General features: G+C 38.1%; 1 protein-coding gene and 1 non-coding gene across 2 annotated transcripts in view; one reads left to right on the top strand and one right to left on the bottom strand.

Annotated features, from left to right (window-relative positions):
• Positions 1-15,772, bottom strand: part of PLCL1 (phospholipase C like 1 (inactive)) — a 360,185-nt gene that overhangs the window by 291,525 nt on the left and 52,888 nt on the right. The window lies entirely within an intron of this gene.
• On the top strand, positions 10,847-10,954 carry LOC128590999 (U6 spliceosomal RNA). Its single transcript, XR_008381454.1, has one exon. It is a non-coding gene; the product is annotated as a U6 spliceosomal RNA (small nuclear RNA).

The following is a 15,772-nucleotide window of genomic DNA, read 5'->3' as shown; positions in this document are numbered from 1 at the left end:
GATGTCAAGGAATAGAAGGAATCTAGTTATTAGTCAGCTGCCAGAGTGGCTGCCTGGAGCTGAATTTCCTGGGGAAACCTTGGGAAAACATCAGCTTCAGGATTCTCTCATCCAAGGGTGGAGCTGGGGCAGTTTGTATGTCAATTCTGGAGCGTTAACGGATGAGGGCTGCTGGGGAAGTCAAAATATTAATTCCCCAGAACTGACCTGCTCTTCATAAGCAAAGCAGCCTCGGAGGGGCAGCCCTGAGACACAGAGAGGCAAATGCTGACATCCTGGGGAGAACAGAGTGATGGGACAAGGCAGGGCCCTGGAAGAGCTGCCAACCAATGTCCAGGTAATTAGCTCTATTCTTGCATATCCACTAGTGACAAATGAATTCAATGTGAAAGTACTGGGAAACATAACTAATTCTTTTTTAAAAGTGAAATAAAATCAGTCAAAACTGTAGCCTTTTTCTTTCTGTTTACGAGGAACATTTTCAGCCAATGCAACTGTTCGAGGTATTTTTAGTGTTTAATCTAAGGAAAGCTATCATACATTTCTGCCTAGCTATTATTCATTTTTGCTCATTTCCTAACCTATTATATTTAAAATATTAAAGAACATCATTTGAAGACTGAAGTTTGATTCCATTGATATGTTTTATCTATTTTTTTATTAAATCATAGCTGTGTACATTAATGTGATCATGGGGCACCATACACTGATTTTATAGACCATTTGACATATTTTCATCTCACTGGTTAACATAGCCTTCCTGGCATTTTCTTAGTTATTGTGTTAAGACATTTACATTCTCCCAGTTTCACATACACCCTTGTAAGATGCACCGCAGGTGTAATCCCACCAATCCCCCTCCCTCTGCCTACCTCCCCCCTCCCTCCCCTCCCTCTGCCCCTTCCCCTTATTATTAGGTTATAACTGGGTTATAGCTTTCATGTGAAAGCCATAAATTAGTTTCACAGTAGGGCTGAGTACATTGGATACTTTTTCTTCCATTCTCGAGATACTTTACTAAGAAGAATATGTTCCAGCTCCATCCATGTAAACATGAAAGAGGTAAAGTCTCCATCTTTCTTTAAGGCTGCATAATATTCCACGGTGTACATATACCACAATTTATTAATCCATTCGTGGATCAATGGGCACTTGGGCTTTTTCCATGACTTAGCAATTATGAATTGGGCTACAATAAACATTCTGGTACAAATATCTTTGTTATGATGTGATTTTTGGTCTTCTGGGTATATGCTTAGTAGAGGATTTATAGGATTGAATGGCAGATCTATTTCTAGATCTCTAAGTGTTCTCCAAAATACATTAGGAGGAACGTGTTAATTTGCATTCCTACCAGCAGTGTAGAAATGTTCCCTTTTCTCCACATCCACGCCAACATCTCTGATGTTGGGATTTTGTGATATGGGCTAATCTTACTGGAGTTAAGATTAGCCCATATCTCACAGTAGTTTCAATTTGCATTTCTCTGATGATTAAAGATGATGAGCATTTTTTCATATGTCTGTAGGCTGTGCGCCTGTCTTCTTCAGAGAAGTTTCTCTTCAAGTCCCTTGCCCAGCCTGCCATGGGTTCACTTGTTCTTTTCTTGCTTATACGTTTGAGTTCTCTGTGGATTCTGGTTATTAAACCTTTGCAGAAACATAACCTACAAATATCTTCTCCCATTCTTATGGCTGTTTGCTTGCTGTACTTACTGTGTTCTTGGCTGTGCAGAAGCTTTTTAGTTTGATCAGGTCCCAGTAGTGTATTTTTGAAGCTGCCTCAATTGCCGGGGGTGGGGGGGTCCTCCTTGTAAAATACTCACCCAGACCGATTTCTTCAAGGGTTTTCCCTGCACTCTCTTCTAGTATTTTTATAGTTTCATGTCTTAAGTTTAAATCTTTAATCCAGTGAGAGTCTATCTTAGTTAATGGTGAAAGGTGTGGGTCCAGTTTCACTCTTCTGCAGGTTGCCAGCCAATTCACCCAGCACCATTTGTTAAATAGGGAATTTTTTCCCCACTGAATGTTTTTAATTGGCTTGTCAAAGATCAAATAAGGTAAGTAGCTGGATTCATCTCTTGGTTCTCTATTCTGTTCCAGACATCTACTTCTCTGTTTTTGTGCCAGTACCATGCTGTTTTGATCACTATCGATTTATAGTATAGTCTGAGGTCTGGTAGCGTGATTCCTCCTGCTTTGTTTTTATTTCTTAAAAACAAAGTAATGTCTTGGCTATTCAAGGTTTTTTATGATTCTATATAAAACGAAGTATTATTTTTGCAAGATCTTTAAAGTATGACAGTGGAGCTTTAATAGGGATTGCATTAAAATTGTATATTGCTTTAGGCAGTATGGACATTTTAACAATGTTGATTCTTCCCAGCCATGAGCACGGTATGTTTTTCCATTTGTTAACATTTTCAGGTATTTCTTTTCTTAGAGTTTCATAGTTATCTTTATAGAGCTCTTTCACGTCCTTTGTTAGATAAACTCCCAAATAGTTCATCTTCTTTGGCACTACTGTGAATGGAATAGAGTCCTTAACTGTTTTTTCAGCTTGACTATTGTTGGTATATATAAAGGCATGTTTTATCTATTTTAATGTTCTAATTTACATTTCAACCTATATTTGGGCAGTATTTTTTAAGGCAAAATTGTGTATTACAAGGTAAACTGAAGAAGTATTCACTGATCCTAAGTTTCTATGCGTGTACAGCCATATCAGTGGTTTGGAGTGCTGGTTTCCCCTGCCCTTTCCATCCTACTGGACTGCGATCCTCTTGAGGGTAAGGGGGCAAAACTCACTATTTTTCAAATTTCTAACAAGAAATAAGGTTTACTTGCCAATTGTTTAAATCCAGTTCTTTTTTTTTTTAACAGTTTAGAAAGGGGAATTAGAATCTATTGAAATTTCCCCACTGTGAGAAATGCCCCTTAAAGTACACAGTCCATATGTAACTCCCCTTTCTAAAGCATCTAACCTACCTCCCTTGCTGGTTTCCCCAGTTTCATTAAAAGATGGCAAGATGGGGTGGAGAGTGGGGAGATCTCCCAACAGAGCACTACATGGGGTGACTCCAACTTTAGATTTCATTCTGCACCCTGTCCTTCAGTAAGTCAGTCATCTTGCTCTATCTTAGATTCCTCAATTATAAAAAGAGGTTTTGTTGCTTCTTACCTTGACTCAAACACAGGGCACTAAAGTACAAGCCATTATACGAAATTAGATGATCTCTATGAACTTGGCTCAAGATCAACTAAGTTTATATAAAATAACTTCATGTAAAGATCAAGGTGCAATTAATATTGAGAGCACTCGAATGACTTGGAAGATAAGTACTGGGTGTGTAGCGTTTTCACAAAACTGTTTCTGTAATTACTAATTTTTAACATGTTTTTATGGCTCTTAAAAAATGCTGCTTACATCTGAATTCACATTATTAAACATTTGTTAAATTGTTATTGTAGAATAGAAATTAAACTTAGCAAAGAGAGTCTGTTCCTTAAAAAATAAACAACAGAAATAGAACAAAATGGGACAACAAAAAATGGAAGCATTAATATGAGATTTGTTGCCTTCATTCTCTGGCCTTCTGTCACCATGATAGTCAAATCTTAAATGCAACCCAGAGGGGCAAGAATAATATTGAAATTGGCAGGTGAAGGTAGGAAATAATAGTAGACCTCTTCAAACTTCCACTGCCTTATTTAAGTTCTGTCAATTCTATCATCATAGTATCTTTTTTTTAAGCCAGGGTCTTGCTCTGTTGCCTGGGATAGAGTAGGGTGGCCTCATTATAGCTCACTGCAACCTCAAACTCCTGGACTCATGCAATTCTCCCTCCTCTATCTCCTAAGTAGCTAGGACTACAGTCACACACCACCTGGATACCTGAATAATTCTTTTCTTTTCTTTTATTGACAGGGTCTCACTATGTTGACTGGACTGGTTTTGAACTCCTGGCCTCAAGTGATCCTCTCACCTTGGCCTTCCAAAGTGCTGGGATTGATTGCAAGTGGGAGCCACCATGCTCAGAAAGATGTCTTTATCAGCATTGTTCTCATAGTTAACCTTGCGTGTTCTAATTTAGTGTAAGAAGTGACCAGGGACATGATTAGAGACCTAAATCTGTCACTCAAATTAATTCTTCCTCCTACTAAATATTTTGTTAGAAAATGCAAAAACAAGGAGTCAGACTTTCTAAATGCTATTACATCAATATATATTTAAAATGTAGTTAGCTCTTAAAGGAAAAATAGACCATACAAAAAAAGTCATATGACTAACAGCTCACTTATCAGAGTTCTTTTTGGAATAAAGAGAATTTGATGTTACATCTACAATTAACAAAAGTGTATCATTTATACATAGGCTGACTTTAAGTACTGGTTTTTCAGATTTCATCTACTCTCCCAATGTAATTTTTCCCTGTCACTTGCAACAATGTCCTGGTTTCATAATTATATGATATAGTAATAGTGATATTAAAAGAAAATTTCCTGATACCTTATGGTATAAATCCCCTACATTTCCTAAGTAGCTAAGTCATCTCTGACTTGAATTTTATCAATAGGCAGAACAAATTAGAATATCCATTTCATTTTTAAAGTAATATATCAATTGTGTCCAAAAATTCTAGTTACCAAATGACAAGCTACCCCAAAACATGCAATAATATATCACATTTATTTATCTGTTATCAGACCAACTGTCACAAGACTGTCTTTAATAACTTATGGAGGCAAATATAATAATATAGCTGCCTATTTTGAGTACTTTTAAAAACACAATTTATAAATTTGCTAATGAAGAAAATACTTTATGCTTGTCCAACACTGCACTTTATACATAGCATCAAGCCTCTCTGACTTATTCAATGTCTTCATTCTGTAAAATGAGAATATTATTACTGCTAAATAACTGTGTGAATGAGACATAATCACTAACAGATGCTTTGAGAAATGACCCGAGTACAAATTCTTAACCATATTTACTCAGCAGAAGTCTGAGAACAAAATAACTACACAAAAACTCAAGTGACTCCACAGAAAAAGTACCTAAAATAGCCTTTTCTCACAACCACCTCTAATTCAAGATGTATTATTGAGAATAAACTATATGCCAGGAATATGTATGTTACATTTATAATAGATCTTAGCTGTGTTTGGCTTGACATCACAATTTTGCCGAACTTCTGAAGCTCCCTATCACTGTCTGGAATACACTCTTCGACTATTCTTTTCCACTGTACATAAACCCAAGAAGATACAGGGATTTAAACTAGTACAACTAAATTGTTCCTACATCAAGCCTGAGACTGCTGCCAATATAGATGGAGACACAAAACATGGGGAGAGCCATGTGCAGTGGCTCTAACATCTGTAATCCTGGCACTCTGGGAGACCAAAGCAAGAGCATCACTTGAGGCCAGGAGTTCAAGACCAGTCTGGGCAACACTGAGACTCCCATCCTACAAAAACATTTAAGAATTAGCCAGTGGGGTGATATACTGTAGTCCTAGTTACTCAGGAGGCTGAGGTGGGAGGATGGCTTGAGTCGAGGAGTTTAGGTTGGAGTGAGCTATGATGAAACCACTGTACATACTCCAGCCTCAGCAACAAGACCCTGTCTCAAAAAAAAAAATGAAAACAGAACCATAAGAGGGACTATATGTAACATAATCAAATACTTTGACCTGGTTGTATGTACCTTCACATTAACCTGCAATAAATTTACTTTTCAAGAAAAAAAAAATGAACAAACAAGCAAAAAAGGGAAAGAAAGAAAGAAGAAAAGGAGAGAGAAAGAAAGAAACCAAAGAAAGAAAAACTAGGTCTTCATTACCTGCTCAGGCTCCTATACCCAGTTTCACTGAAATGTCTTCCTCTTGACTCTCCCTTTATATAGGACAATAATTTCCCATTTTGCATGTTCTGCTCTTTGCACTTAAGTCTTAACTGATGGATCTGAGTTTAGTAAAGAGAAATAAAAAACAACTAGAAGCTTGTATTTCCTTTTACTTGGTTTCTGTATCTCTTTTCACTCATTCTCATCTCTTTAATAGAATATCAAGTTAGTATTCATAAGGAAAACATTTATTATTGTCAACTATATAAAGAATAAATGTTTCAAACTAATTCTCCAAATGTTTAGTTGTCATACAGATTATTATAATCATAGCATCACCAAGAGGACCTGGTTGACTCTTACAATCACTTAACAGGCTTTTAAAAGTTATAGATGCTATCTAAATTATTAAGTATGACATGTAACTCATCTATCTTTAGTCTCTGATTAATTTAATTCCCCAACAAGCAGACAATTAATTATCATTTTAAGGACAAAAATCCTTGAAGTCTGCCTACCACACACCTTGGCCATAGGGTATGGTCTATTGCACATAGGCTACAAATTTATATGGCATGTTACAGTACTGAATACTGGCAATTGTAACACAGTGGTAAGTACCTGTGTAGCTAAATATTATAAACACAGAAAAGTTAATGCACAGTTCTGTGAGGTTAAGACCACAAGATGTCGTTTGGCATTAGAAAATTTTCAGTTCCATTATAATTTTATGGGACCACCACCATATATACAGTTTTTCATTGACAAAATTGTCATTATGTGACACATGATGGTATATATTTCACAGTATGACAGACACAAACAGAATAAAGGCAAGATACTTTAATGTCTCATCTATAAACTTTCTATGACAATACCATAAAAATGTTAAGCATGTTATTGTAAATGGTATACCTGGGTTTCAAATTCATTCTAATTTAAATGAAAGAGTAAGAATTTACAAAATTAGAGGCGTGGTATCATGCTTGTAATCCTAGCACTCTGGGAGGCTGAGGCAGGTGGACTGCCTGAGTTCACATGTCCAAGACCAGCCTGACCCAGAGAGAGACCCCATCTCTAAAAATAGCCTGGTATTGTGGTAGGTGCCTATAGTCCCACCTAGTTGGGAGGCTGAGACAAAAGAATCACTTGAGCCCAAGAGTTTGAGGTTGCTGTGAGCTGTGACGCCACAGCACTCTACGTTGGGCAACAAACTGAGACTCTGTCTCAAAAAAGAAAAGAAAAAGAATTTACAAAATTAAATATCAGACACATCTGTGGAAACTTTATTTATGTCCAATTTTTCTCTTCCTCCATGGAAGCCTCTCTCTTAATTCTTCTTTATTTAACCTCAGGAGAAATAAAAAGCAAAGTGGTAAGAGGAAAGAAAAAGAAAGCTAACATATTTCAGTAGCTTCCATTTCAGGCACAAAGTTTGTGGCAGATTATAAACAGACACAATTCTGTGCTGCTCATTCCATCCAGAAATGGAATCTATTTCTTTGCCCCTTAAATCTTGTCTGTCTTGTGAGTTGCTTTGATAAATAGAATGCAGCACAAGTGGCATCATGAAAGTTCTAAGCATAGGCCTTAAGAGGCTTGCAGTTTTCTCTCTCTCCCACTTGAAATGCTATGCCCTGTGAGCAGCTCCAAGCTAGAGAGACCCCATTGAGAAGAAATAATGTAACCCAGCTGAAAGCCTGACAACTACTAGATAGTTAGATGGGGCCATCCTAAACCATTCTCTCTCTGCCAACCCACCAACCGGCTCATACCATAGCAGTGAGCCGTCTATGGCCACACCACCCTGAACGGCCTGATCTCGTCTGACCATAGCAGTGAGCCCAGGCCAGACCTGCAGAAGAACCACAAAACTGAGCCCAGGCTGAACTACTGATCCACAGAAACATGAACAAATAAGATGGTTATTGTTCTAAACCATTGTATTTTGGAAATGGTTATTATTTGGCAATAAATAAATGATACAGTGCTCTCCATGGTTATTTCATTTAAACTTAGTAAGAATGGTTGACCCTTTTATGGTTGTGAGGAATTAAACTTATACAATTTGGGGAGCTTTCTTCATGGAAAATAGCACAACCACAGTATAAAATAGCACAACCACAGTATAAATAATAAAATAATACACACTTAAACATATAAAGGAAATAAACTCATAAAGCTAAACCCCCAAAATATCTGCGGCCTCTCCATTACCACCCCAAGTGTGATTGAGGAGTCAGAATGGAGAGAGGTCACAGGCTTAATAAAAACATCCAGCATGTGAACACGCAGCTAGAGCCCGTTCAGGGGCTTCATTAACCAGGCCTCATTAACTTCACGGGAAATTCACTTCAACAGTTAGCATTACTAACCCCATTTTACAGAGAGGAGCTATAACTCTGAGTGGTTGTCACTTGTTGTAGGTTGTATGGATGCTGACCTGAAGAGCAAGGCTTTGAGCCCAGATCCCTTTGTTTCCAAAACACGTGCTCTTTGTACCACCCTTGCTACCTCCCAGCCAACGGGTTACATTTTCGTATCGACCTTGCCATCTACTCCACATGAAGTTTTGTATCAATAGAAAACACTTCTACTTCAATATTTCAAAACACACCCCTATGGAAATGTAAGTTCACTGAAGAGCTCACCTAAGCATTGCCCTTTCCTGCCCTGTGAAGCAGGAACAACAGGGCCTAGCCTTCTGTCCATGTCTCTGATTAGGCAAAAAAAAACTGCAAGGCATTGCTTCAATCAAGGACCCTGTTAGCTTCCTTTCTTTCAGGATCCCTTTCACCATGTGCCGACTTCCTCATGGGCACGGTAATATAATACCAAAACACTGTGCATAGCCATTATTTTGCTCTCCTACCTACCACATGCCCTTGGCTTTGCATTTTTCTCATTTGTTCTATAGCATGGTCTCCTCCTGCCTGTTCTAATTATATCAAGTTCCTTCAAGCCCATATACATATAAACTTGCCTATGCCCAAAGTGAAGTGAGATTCTAATAATTTCTAATTAATCTTTCTGTGTTCAGCTATATCAATCTCTCCTTTCAAATGACCTTCACAGGAAAACTGGAGAGTCATTACCTAGCATGAAAACCAGATTTCTTGTTTTTTAACATTTACATAGCCTATTTGTTTGCAAGCAATTCCTAGCTTTTCACTTCACTAAGTCGATCCAATCAGCTGGTTATTTGTTTTGCAGCTTGGTTTCAAGGTCAGAAGCCCTCAGTATGCAGTAGTTTATTCAATGTACCTATTTCTCTCTGAGAACAAACTTTCTGTGTAAGGTTTAACCTTGGGAGAAAAATTAAGCTGCTAGGGAAAATAGCTGAAGTTCTCTGCAGAGGTTGTACTAGTGGTAATTCAAGAGCATGCCAGGCAGCTCTTAAAATATAGGAAGGATTCAGAGATCTCAGCCAGTCACATGACATCTCTAGGCCTCTGTCTAAGACAGTTGGCATGGATGACGTTTCTGGTAGTTCAGCTTCATCTGTAAAATTCTTTTTTCTTATTATTTTTCTTCTTCTTCTTAGAAGAGTCTTTCTCTGTTACCCAGGCTGGAGTGCAGTGGCATCATCATAGTTCACTGCCACCTCAATCTCCTGGGCTCAGGAGTAGCTGGGACTGCAGGTGCATACTGTGCCTGGCTAATTTTTTAATTTTTTCATAGAGACAGGTTCTCACTACTGCTTAGGCTGTACTTTTTGATTTTTATAGAGACAAGATCTTACTTTGTTGCTCAGGCTGGTCTTGAACTCCTGGCCTCAGTGATGCTCCCATCTCAGCCTCCGAAAGTGCCGAGATAACAGGCATGAGCCACCATGCCCAGCCCAGCTCTAAAATTCTATGAATCTACAGACTTTCTTCCTTATCTTTATCAAAGTGATATTTTTTAAAAAAAAATAGTCAATTCTCAATAAGTATTTTAAAGTATGGAAATTCTAAATATATGTATAACCTTCTCAAAGTTGAACCACTTCAAAATAACTTCAAAAAATCCCATTAAAATGTTTTTCAAAAAGTAGTTTAAAACAACAGAATAGTGGAAAATGAAGTAATAAATGCTAAGTCACAAATACTACAAATAAAGGCAAAATAATAGCCATTTCATCTTTATCTATACATTGGTTATAGAAACTTAGCAATAAATCAATTAAGGGTCCTTTAAAGCAATTTTCATATGTTATTCATTATGTAAACCACTAGGCTAGCTGTAATTGTTCAACTTTCAAGCAAAATAGTCCCAGTTTGAATTTTAATAAAATTCCCAGTGATTCATCCATACTAGAATAAAATACGGGGTTTGGTTACCAGCCAAAACTGATTTTGATACAGCTTGTAACTGCTTACATACAATAATGAAAACTGTTTTAACAATAACATTCTGTTAAGAATAAATGGTTTTCTTCTTCTCATTTTTTCAAGTTCATTTCATACATATATAGTATTTGATAGATTGTTTTTTAAAGCTAACATTTATAAAACTATCACTGTGGTAATAAGAAGCCAAATAGCATAAATCTAAAAACCTATGATGCTATATTTTATTTCAATTTCTATCTCATTTATCAATGTCTTTATAGTTGTTGTATATGAGAATCGTAAAAGAGAGGTAAAAGTTCTGTGACACTTGTAGTGTAGTGTCACTACAGCTTCTTAGGGCTAGGCCTACAGAACCTTAGGTAGCACATAAACTCCCTGAATTTTTTTTTTTATTGACATAGAGTTTCATTTTGTCACCTTCAGTAGACTGCTATGGCGTCATAGCTCACAGCAACCTCAAATTCTTGGGCTGAAGCAATTTTCTTATCCCAGCCTCCCTAGTAGCCGAGACTACAGGTGTCTGCCACAATGCCTGGCTATTTTTTTTTTTTTAGCAGACCCAGGTCAGATTCGAATGGACCAGCCCCAAAGCATGTAGCCAGCACCCTAACCGCTGAGATACAAGCACCCAAAACTCCCTGAATTTTTAAGTAAAATGTTATATACTCACTTTGGCAGCACATGCACTAAAATTGGAACAATACAGAGAAGATTAGCACGGCCCCTGTGTAAGGATGATACATAAATAAAATGTTACGCATGTGTGTGTTTTCTCTATGATCAATAAATTAAAAACAAAACTAAACAAGTAAATCAAAATTGCTTTGATGCATTCTTAAAATTCAGTTCAGAAAACACCTTATAAAGTAAGGCTTATGAGATGAGAGACAGTTTGGTGGTGACCCTTACCCTAGATGTAGCAGAATTCTGTTTTAGGTCAGAAGAGGTGACCAAGCTAAAATACATGCCTCTTACTAAGTAACATCCTGAAGTGGCATATTTTATAGTACTCAAATGGCATATCTGAACAACTGGTTGAGAGGCAGAAGTTAACCAGGATATTTATATTTTAGTGGATCAAAAACACAGGCCAGGTTGGCAGTTCACACCTGTAATCCTAGTACTCTAGAGGCTAAGACGGGAGGATCGCTACACCAGCCTGAGCAAGAGCAAGACCCTGTCTCTACTAAAAACAGAAAAATTAGCCAGACATGGTGGCCTGTGCCTGTAGTCCAAGCTGCTGAAGAGGATGAGGCAGGAGAATCGTTTGAGTCCAGAAGTTTGAGGTTGCAGTGAACTGTGATGATGCCACTGCCCTCTAGCCAAGGCGACAGAGCAAGAATGCCTAAAAGAAAAAAGTCACAGATACTGATCATTTAGCCACTGACCGGCTAAACTGTCCATTTGACTTGTCATCCAAATCAATTTAGCTGAAGTAGGATGGCTAGTACACAAAGACGAACCCGAATGCGGAGGTGATTTGGGATTAGCGAGGGACATCAGGTGGGCAAACCTACATTTGTCAGCAAATCAAGTTAAATAGAGATCTAAGTAACTAAGCACTTGGCATCAGGAAGATGTCAGAGCAGGCAAGTTAAAACCCAGCCAACTAGGCTACTCCAGAGAAGCCTCTAGAAGCCAGGTAGGAGCCCCACACCAGAATAACTAACTGGGCTATCAGGCAAGGTAGAAAGAAAGTGATAACACAAGGAACAAGGAAAAAGTCGTCTTATTAGTAGAATCAAACAAAGACAGAGCAAAACCAACCAAAGGCTGATTTGTTGTGAATGACCAGACTAAGTTGCTAAGAACAGGATTGGTACCAAAACCAAAAACAGGGAGGAACCCACATGTGGGATTTAGGGACTTCTGCTCTGAAAGAATAATGGATTGTCTAGAAAGAGGGAAAAGCTAAAATGAAGAGTGGGCTTTAGTCAGATGGAAAAAAATGGGCAAGCATTTTGAGAGGAAACTGACACAGGTGCCAGTCACAAACAACAGTGCAAGAAAAGGTCTTATTCCCTTGGCCCAATGCTTAGTTTATCAAAATTGCCTTCCCTATTTTCCTTAAACTAAATGAGGAAGTCAGTTGCTGACCTAAATATTTATGAGCTTTATTAAGTTACTTGCTCCCAGAATGTTAGCCAAAAGAGGGCCCCAACTAACATAGGGATGAGCATTTATCCTAGCCACCAATTCAGTTATCCTAAAGTATATTCACAGTAACAACCACAGGACTAGTTATAAAGCTTCTGTCTCGATTTTTAAACATCCATAAGTTTCAGAATAATATGTAGCTTAAGTTCTAAAGCAAAAACTAAAAGGGGCTGGGTGGAAAGCTTGGCATTATAATGCCTAAAAATACGACAAGCCATCCAATCGAGCCCTTCCATAATTAACTCAAGTAACACCTGAGTGCTAGTAATTTCAGGCCCTTAAGTGATTCACATCTACCCTCCTTTTCTCCTTCACACTCATTTTCAATAGTAAACTTATATCTTCTATACTTTAACAAAAAGTATAGTATACAAATCTTATTATACAAGTATTCAAGTACAGTCCTCATATGCAAAGTTTTATGATATCATGTGTATATTTCTTTGTACATAAATGTTAATATAAATCATGCCATCCAGAAAACTTTATTTCAAATCCTTGCACAATATACTTTTTTAAACATTGTAATGCTTGGTAAAAGCTAATTCGAAAAGATTTTTCCCTGACAACTAAAGAAACATCAAGATTCTCAACTAGTTAACAATCACAAGGAATAAGGAATTTAAGCTGAAATGTTCCAGTTCCTTCCTTTAGGAAATCTTCTGGAGATAAGGCTGAGGCAAAGAGAAGCCTTACTCAGTAAGACATCATAAACATTAAGATTTATATTTGGATTTACTTGGCACTCCACTTGTTGAGATAAGGTAGAGTTAATCTCTGTCTCATACTACTGCTGGGCACACCTACTGTGTGACCCACAAGATACCTATCATTTCAACACTATTTCAGTACAGAGTGCCTTCCTTATTCAACAAATATTTTTGTGTACCTGCCTTGTGCCAGGAACTGTGCGTAGGAATAAGGATGCAGTGTTGAACTGACAGAGGGCCTGCTCTCCTCATGGAATCTCTCAACTCACAAGCTGGTAGTGCACATAAGAATCATTCAAGAGGAATTTATATTCCCAGCCCCAGAGTGGGTGCCCAAAGCTTCCAAGTGATTCTGATGCAAGTGGTCTTTTTGAGCACACCCTGATAAACTGGTCCAGATGGAGCTCCCTGCACGTGTCTGTGTTACCACTGAATACTCAAGGCTGAGCACATAGTAGGTATCTCAGTATGTATTAAATGAATCTATAAATAGGAAATGGAGGAATGGAGAGAGAATCCCTAGACAATGGTGCTATAAAAGCATATAAAGGGGCATGTACATAGCTTGGGTAGAAGCAGGGACAACTTCCTAGAGAAGGCATCCCTGGCACAAGTCTTACAGTGTATGTAATAAGAAGCCAGGCGAGAAGGGATGTCAGAAAGAGACAGCAAGAGCAGAGACAAGCTGAGAAATAGCAAGGCTCGGGCAGAAACTACACTTTGTTACTACAGAGTCTTGAGGCAAAAAATTAAGCTGGAATTTCACCCTACCTTATCTCTAACCGTGATAATCCTCTTCAGGTTAAGGATTATTATTTCTACTTTATAAGTAGGAAAAATAAAGCACAGAGAAATTAAAATTTGTCCTAGGAAATGGTAGTTTCTCAAAAAAATCACACAGAGAATTACAATATAATCCAGCAATATCACATCTGGATATACACCCCAAAAGAAATGCAATATTGCATGATTCCATTTGTATGAGGTACATGAAATAGTCAAATTCATGGAGACAGAAAGTAGAATAGTGGCCACTAGGGTGTCAGGGGGGAGGGAAAATGGGGAATTCATGTTTCATGGGTACAGAGTTGCAACTGGAGAAGATAAAAAAGTCCTGGAGATGGATGGTGGTGATAGTGGCAGAACAAAGTGAACGTACATTTAATGCCACAAAATATACACTTAAAATGGTTAAAATGATCAATTTTAGGTTAAGTATGTTTACCACAATAAAAAATTTATAGATAAATAGATAGATATCTCCTATATATGTAGAATAACCTAGATAGATAGATAGCTCCTAGTAGCTGCACTAGGATTCAAGCCCAGTCTTGCTTCCTAAAGAGAGAAACTAGTTTCACCCTCAAGCCTAAAATAGGAGAGGTTTAAAGAAAGGGCCTTGGTCAAAACAACCAACAACCCACCACCACCGCTAAAAGCATAATATTAACTATAGGTGACTGGCATCTGTCACATCTCTGTACATATTTGAACATTGAAGAAAAATCTATCAGTATAAAAATTTTTAATGAGAGAAGCAATGTGATGCATTAATCCTGAAAGAAAAATAATTTTAAAAGGATAGTTAACAGGCTTCCATCTCCTCCTTTAATCTACAATCACTGCAAATTATGAATGAGCATATTAAGTGGTTCCTATGTCTTTTTAATCAATACCATACTATTCCAGGCATATAGATGTTTTTAAAAAGTGTAGCAAATAAATAGCAGTTAAAAAGGTAGGAAAATAATAGGTAACAGGATGGCAGTCTAGAGGCGGGATTGGTACCATCCATTTGATGTGCCAGAGTCTAGCAAGCCAGGGCAGGCTGCTGCACACAGTGATGCCATCTCCCTGCCACATTGCAGCTGTGCAGCAGAGGGTGCCAGGAATTGAGAGGCACACTGCCTTGAATGACATTTTTGCCCTCACTCCACATGCTGTTATGTTCCTCCTACCTTCACCTAACATCACCTGATACGTTGAAAACAGAACCAAAGCCTGTCACTGAATTCATTCACTGCTTTTGCTGCAGCTTTCAAAGACACCGCAAGATCAAATGCCAACCATCTTTATTTATATATGAAATGAGAGTCATTTATTAATTGTACTACTTTCACCTTTTACTACTAATGGCAAATCCAAATGCCAGACCACAAGCCATATCATGTGGCCTCACCCTGGCATGAAGACTCAACCTTAATAACCTCAACTCATCATAGCTCGGGTGAGGTAGAGTCAGGTGAATGGATCCATGTGCCAGTTGCCCTTCTATTTCACCGTGTCCTGGCTTAAAGGCCCCGTGAACTTCCTCCAGTCCAAAGTTGTACCCCCCGCTTTCCTCCTGGTCTCCTCTGCCACACCTGTTTCCACACCAAAACCTCCAGGAGAGGGTCACTGCAATTGCTCCCCCAGATCCAAAACCTTCTCCCCCCAGTCTCTGCTGCTTTTTACCACTTCCTCCAGTTCTTGTCTCTTCTCTCTTCTATCAGTTGTACCCTGATTTTAGGTATCACTGGAAAAGCCTTTCTTGTTATTACTTGGATCATGGGAAATATTTCTGAGAGCAGTAACATTAACGTGGTGATTTGGGCATGATGCTTTCTCATAAATACCAATTACTTCATAAGCTTTTTCAAATAAAGATTACTACAGCCAATCAGAACACTGCTTTTCTTCCAGGCAGCTAGCTAATCAATACCCCCATCACTGTGCAGTAGG

The sequence above is a fragment of the Nycticebus coucang genome, chromosome 7 (assembly GCF_027406575.1).
Source record: "Nycticebus coucang isolate mNycCou1 chromosome 7, mNycCou1.pri, whole genome shotgun sequence".
NCBI lineage: Eukaryota > Metazoa > Chordata > Mammalia > Primates > Lorisidae > Nycticebus > Nycticebus coucang.
The sequence above is the reverse complement of the archived record's forward strand: the minus strand, read 5'-3'. Positions and strand labels throughout refer to the sequence as shown.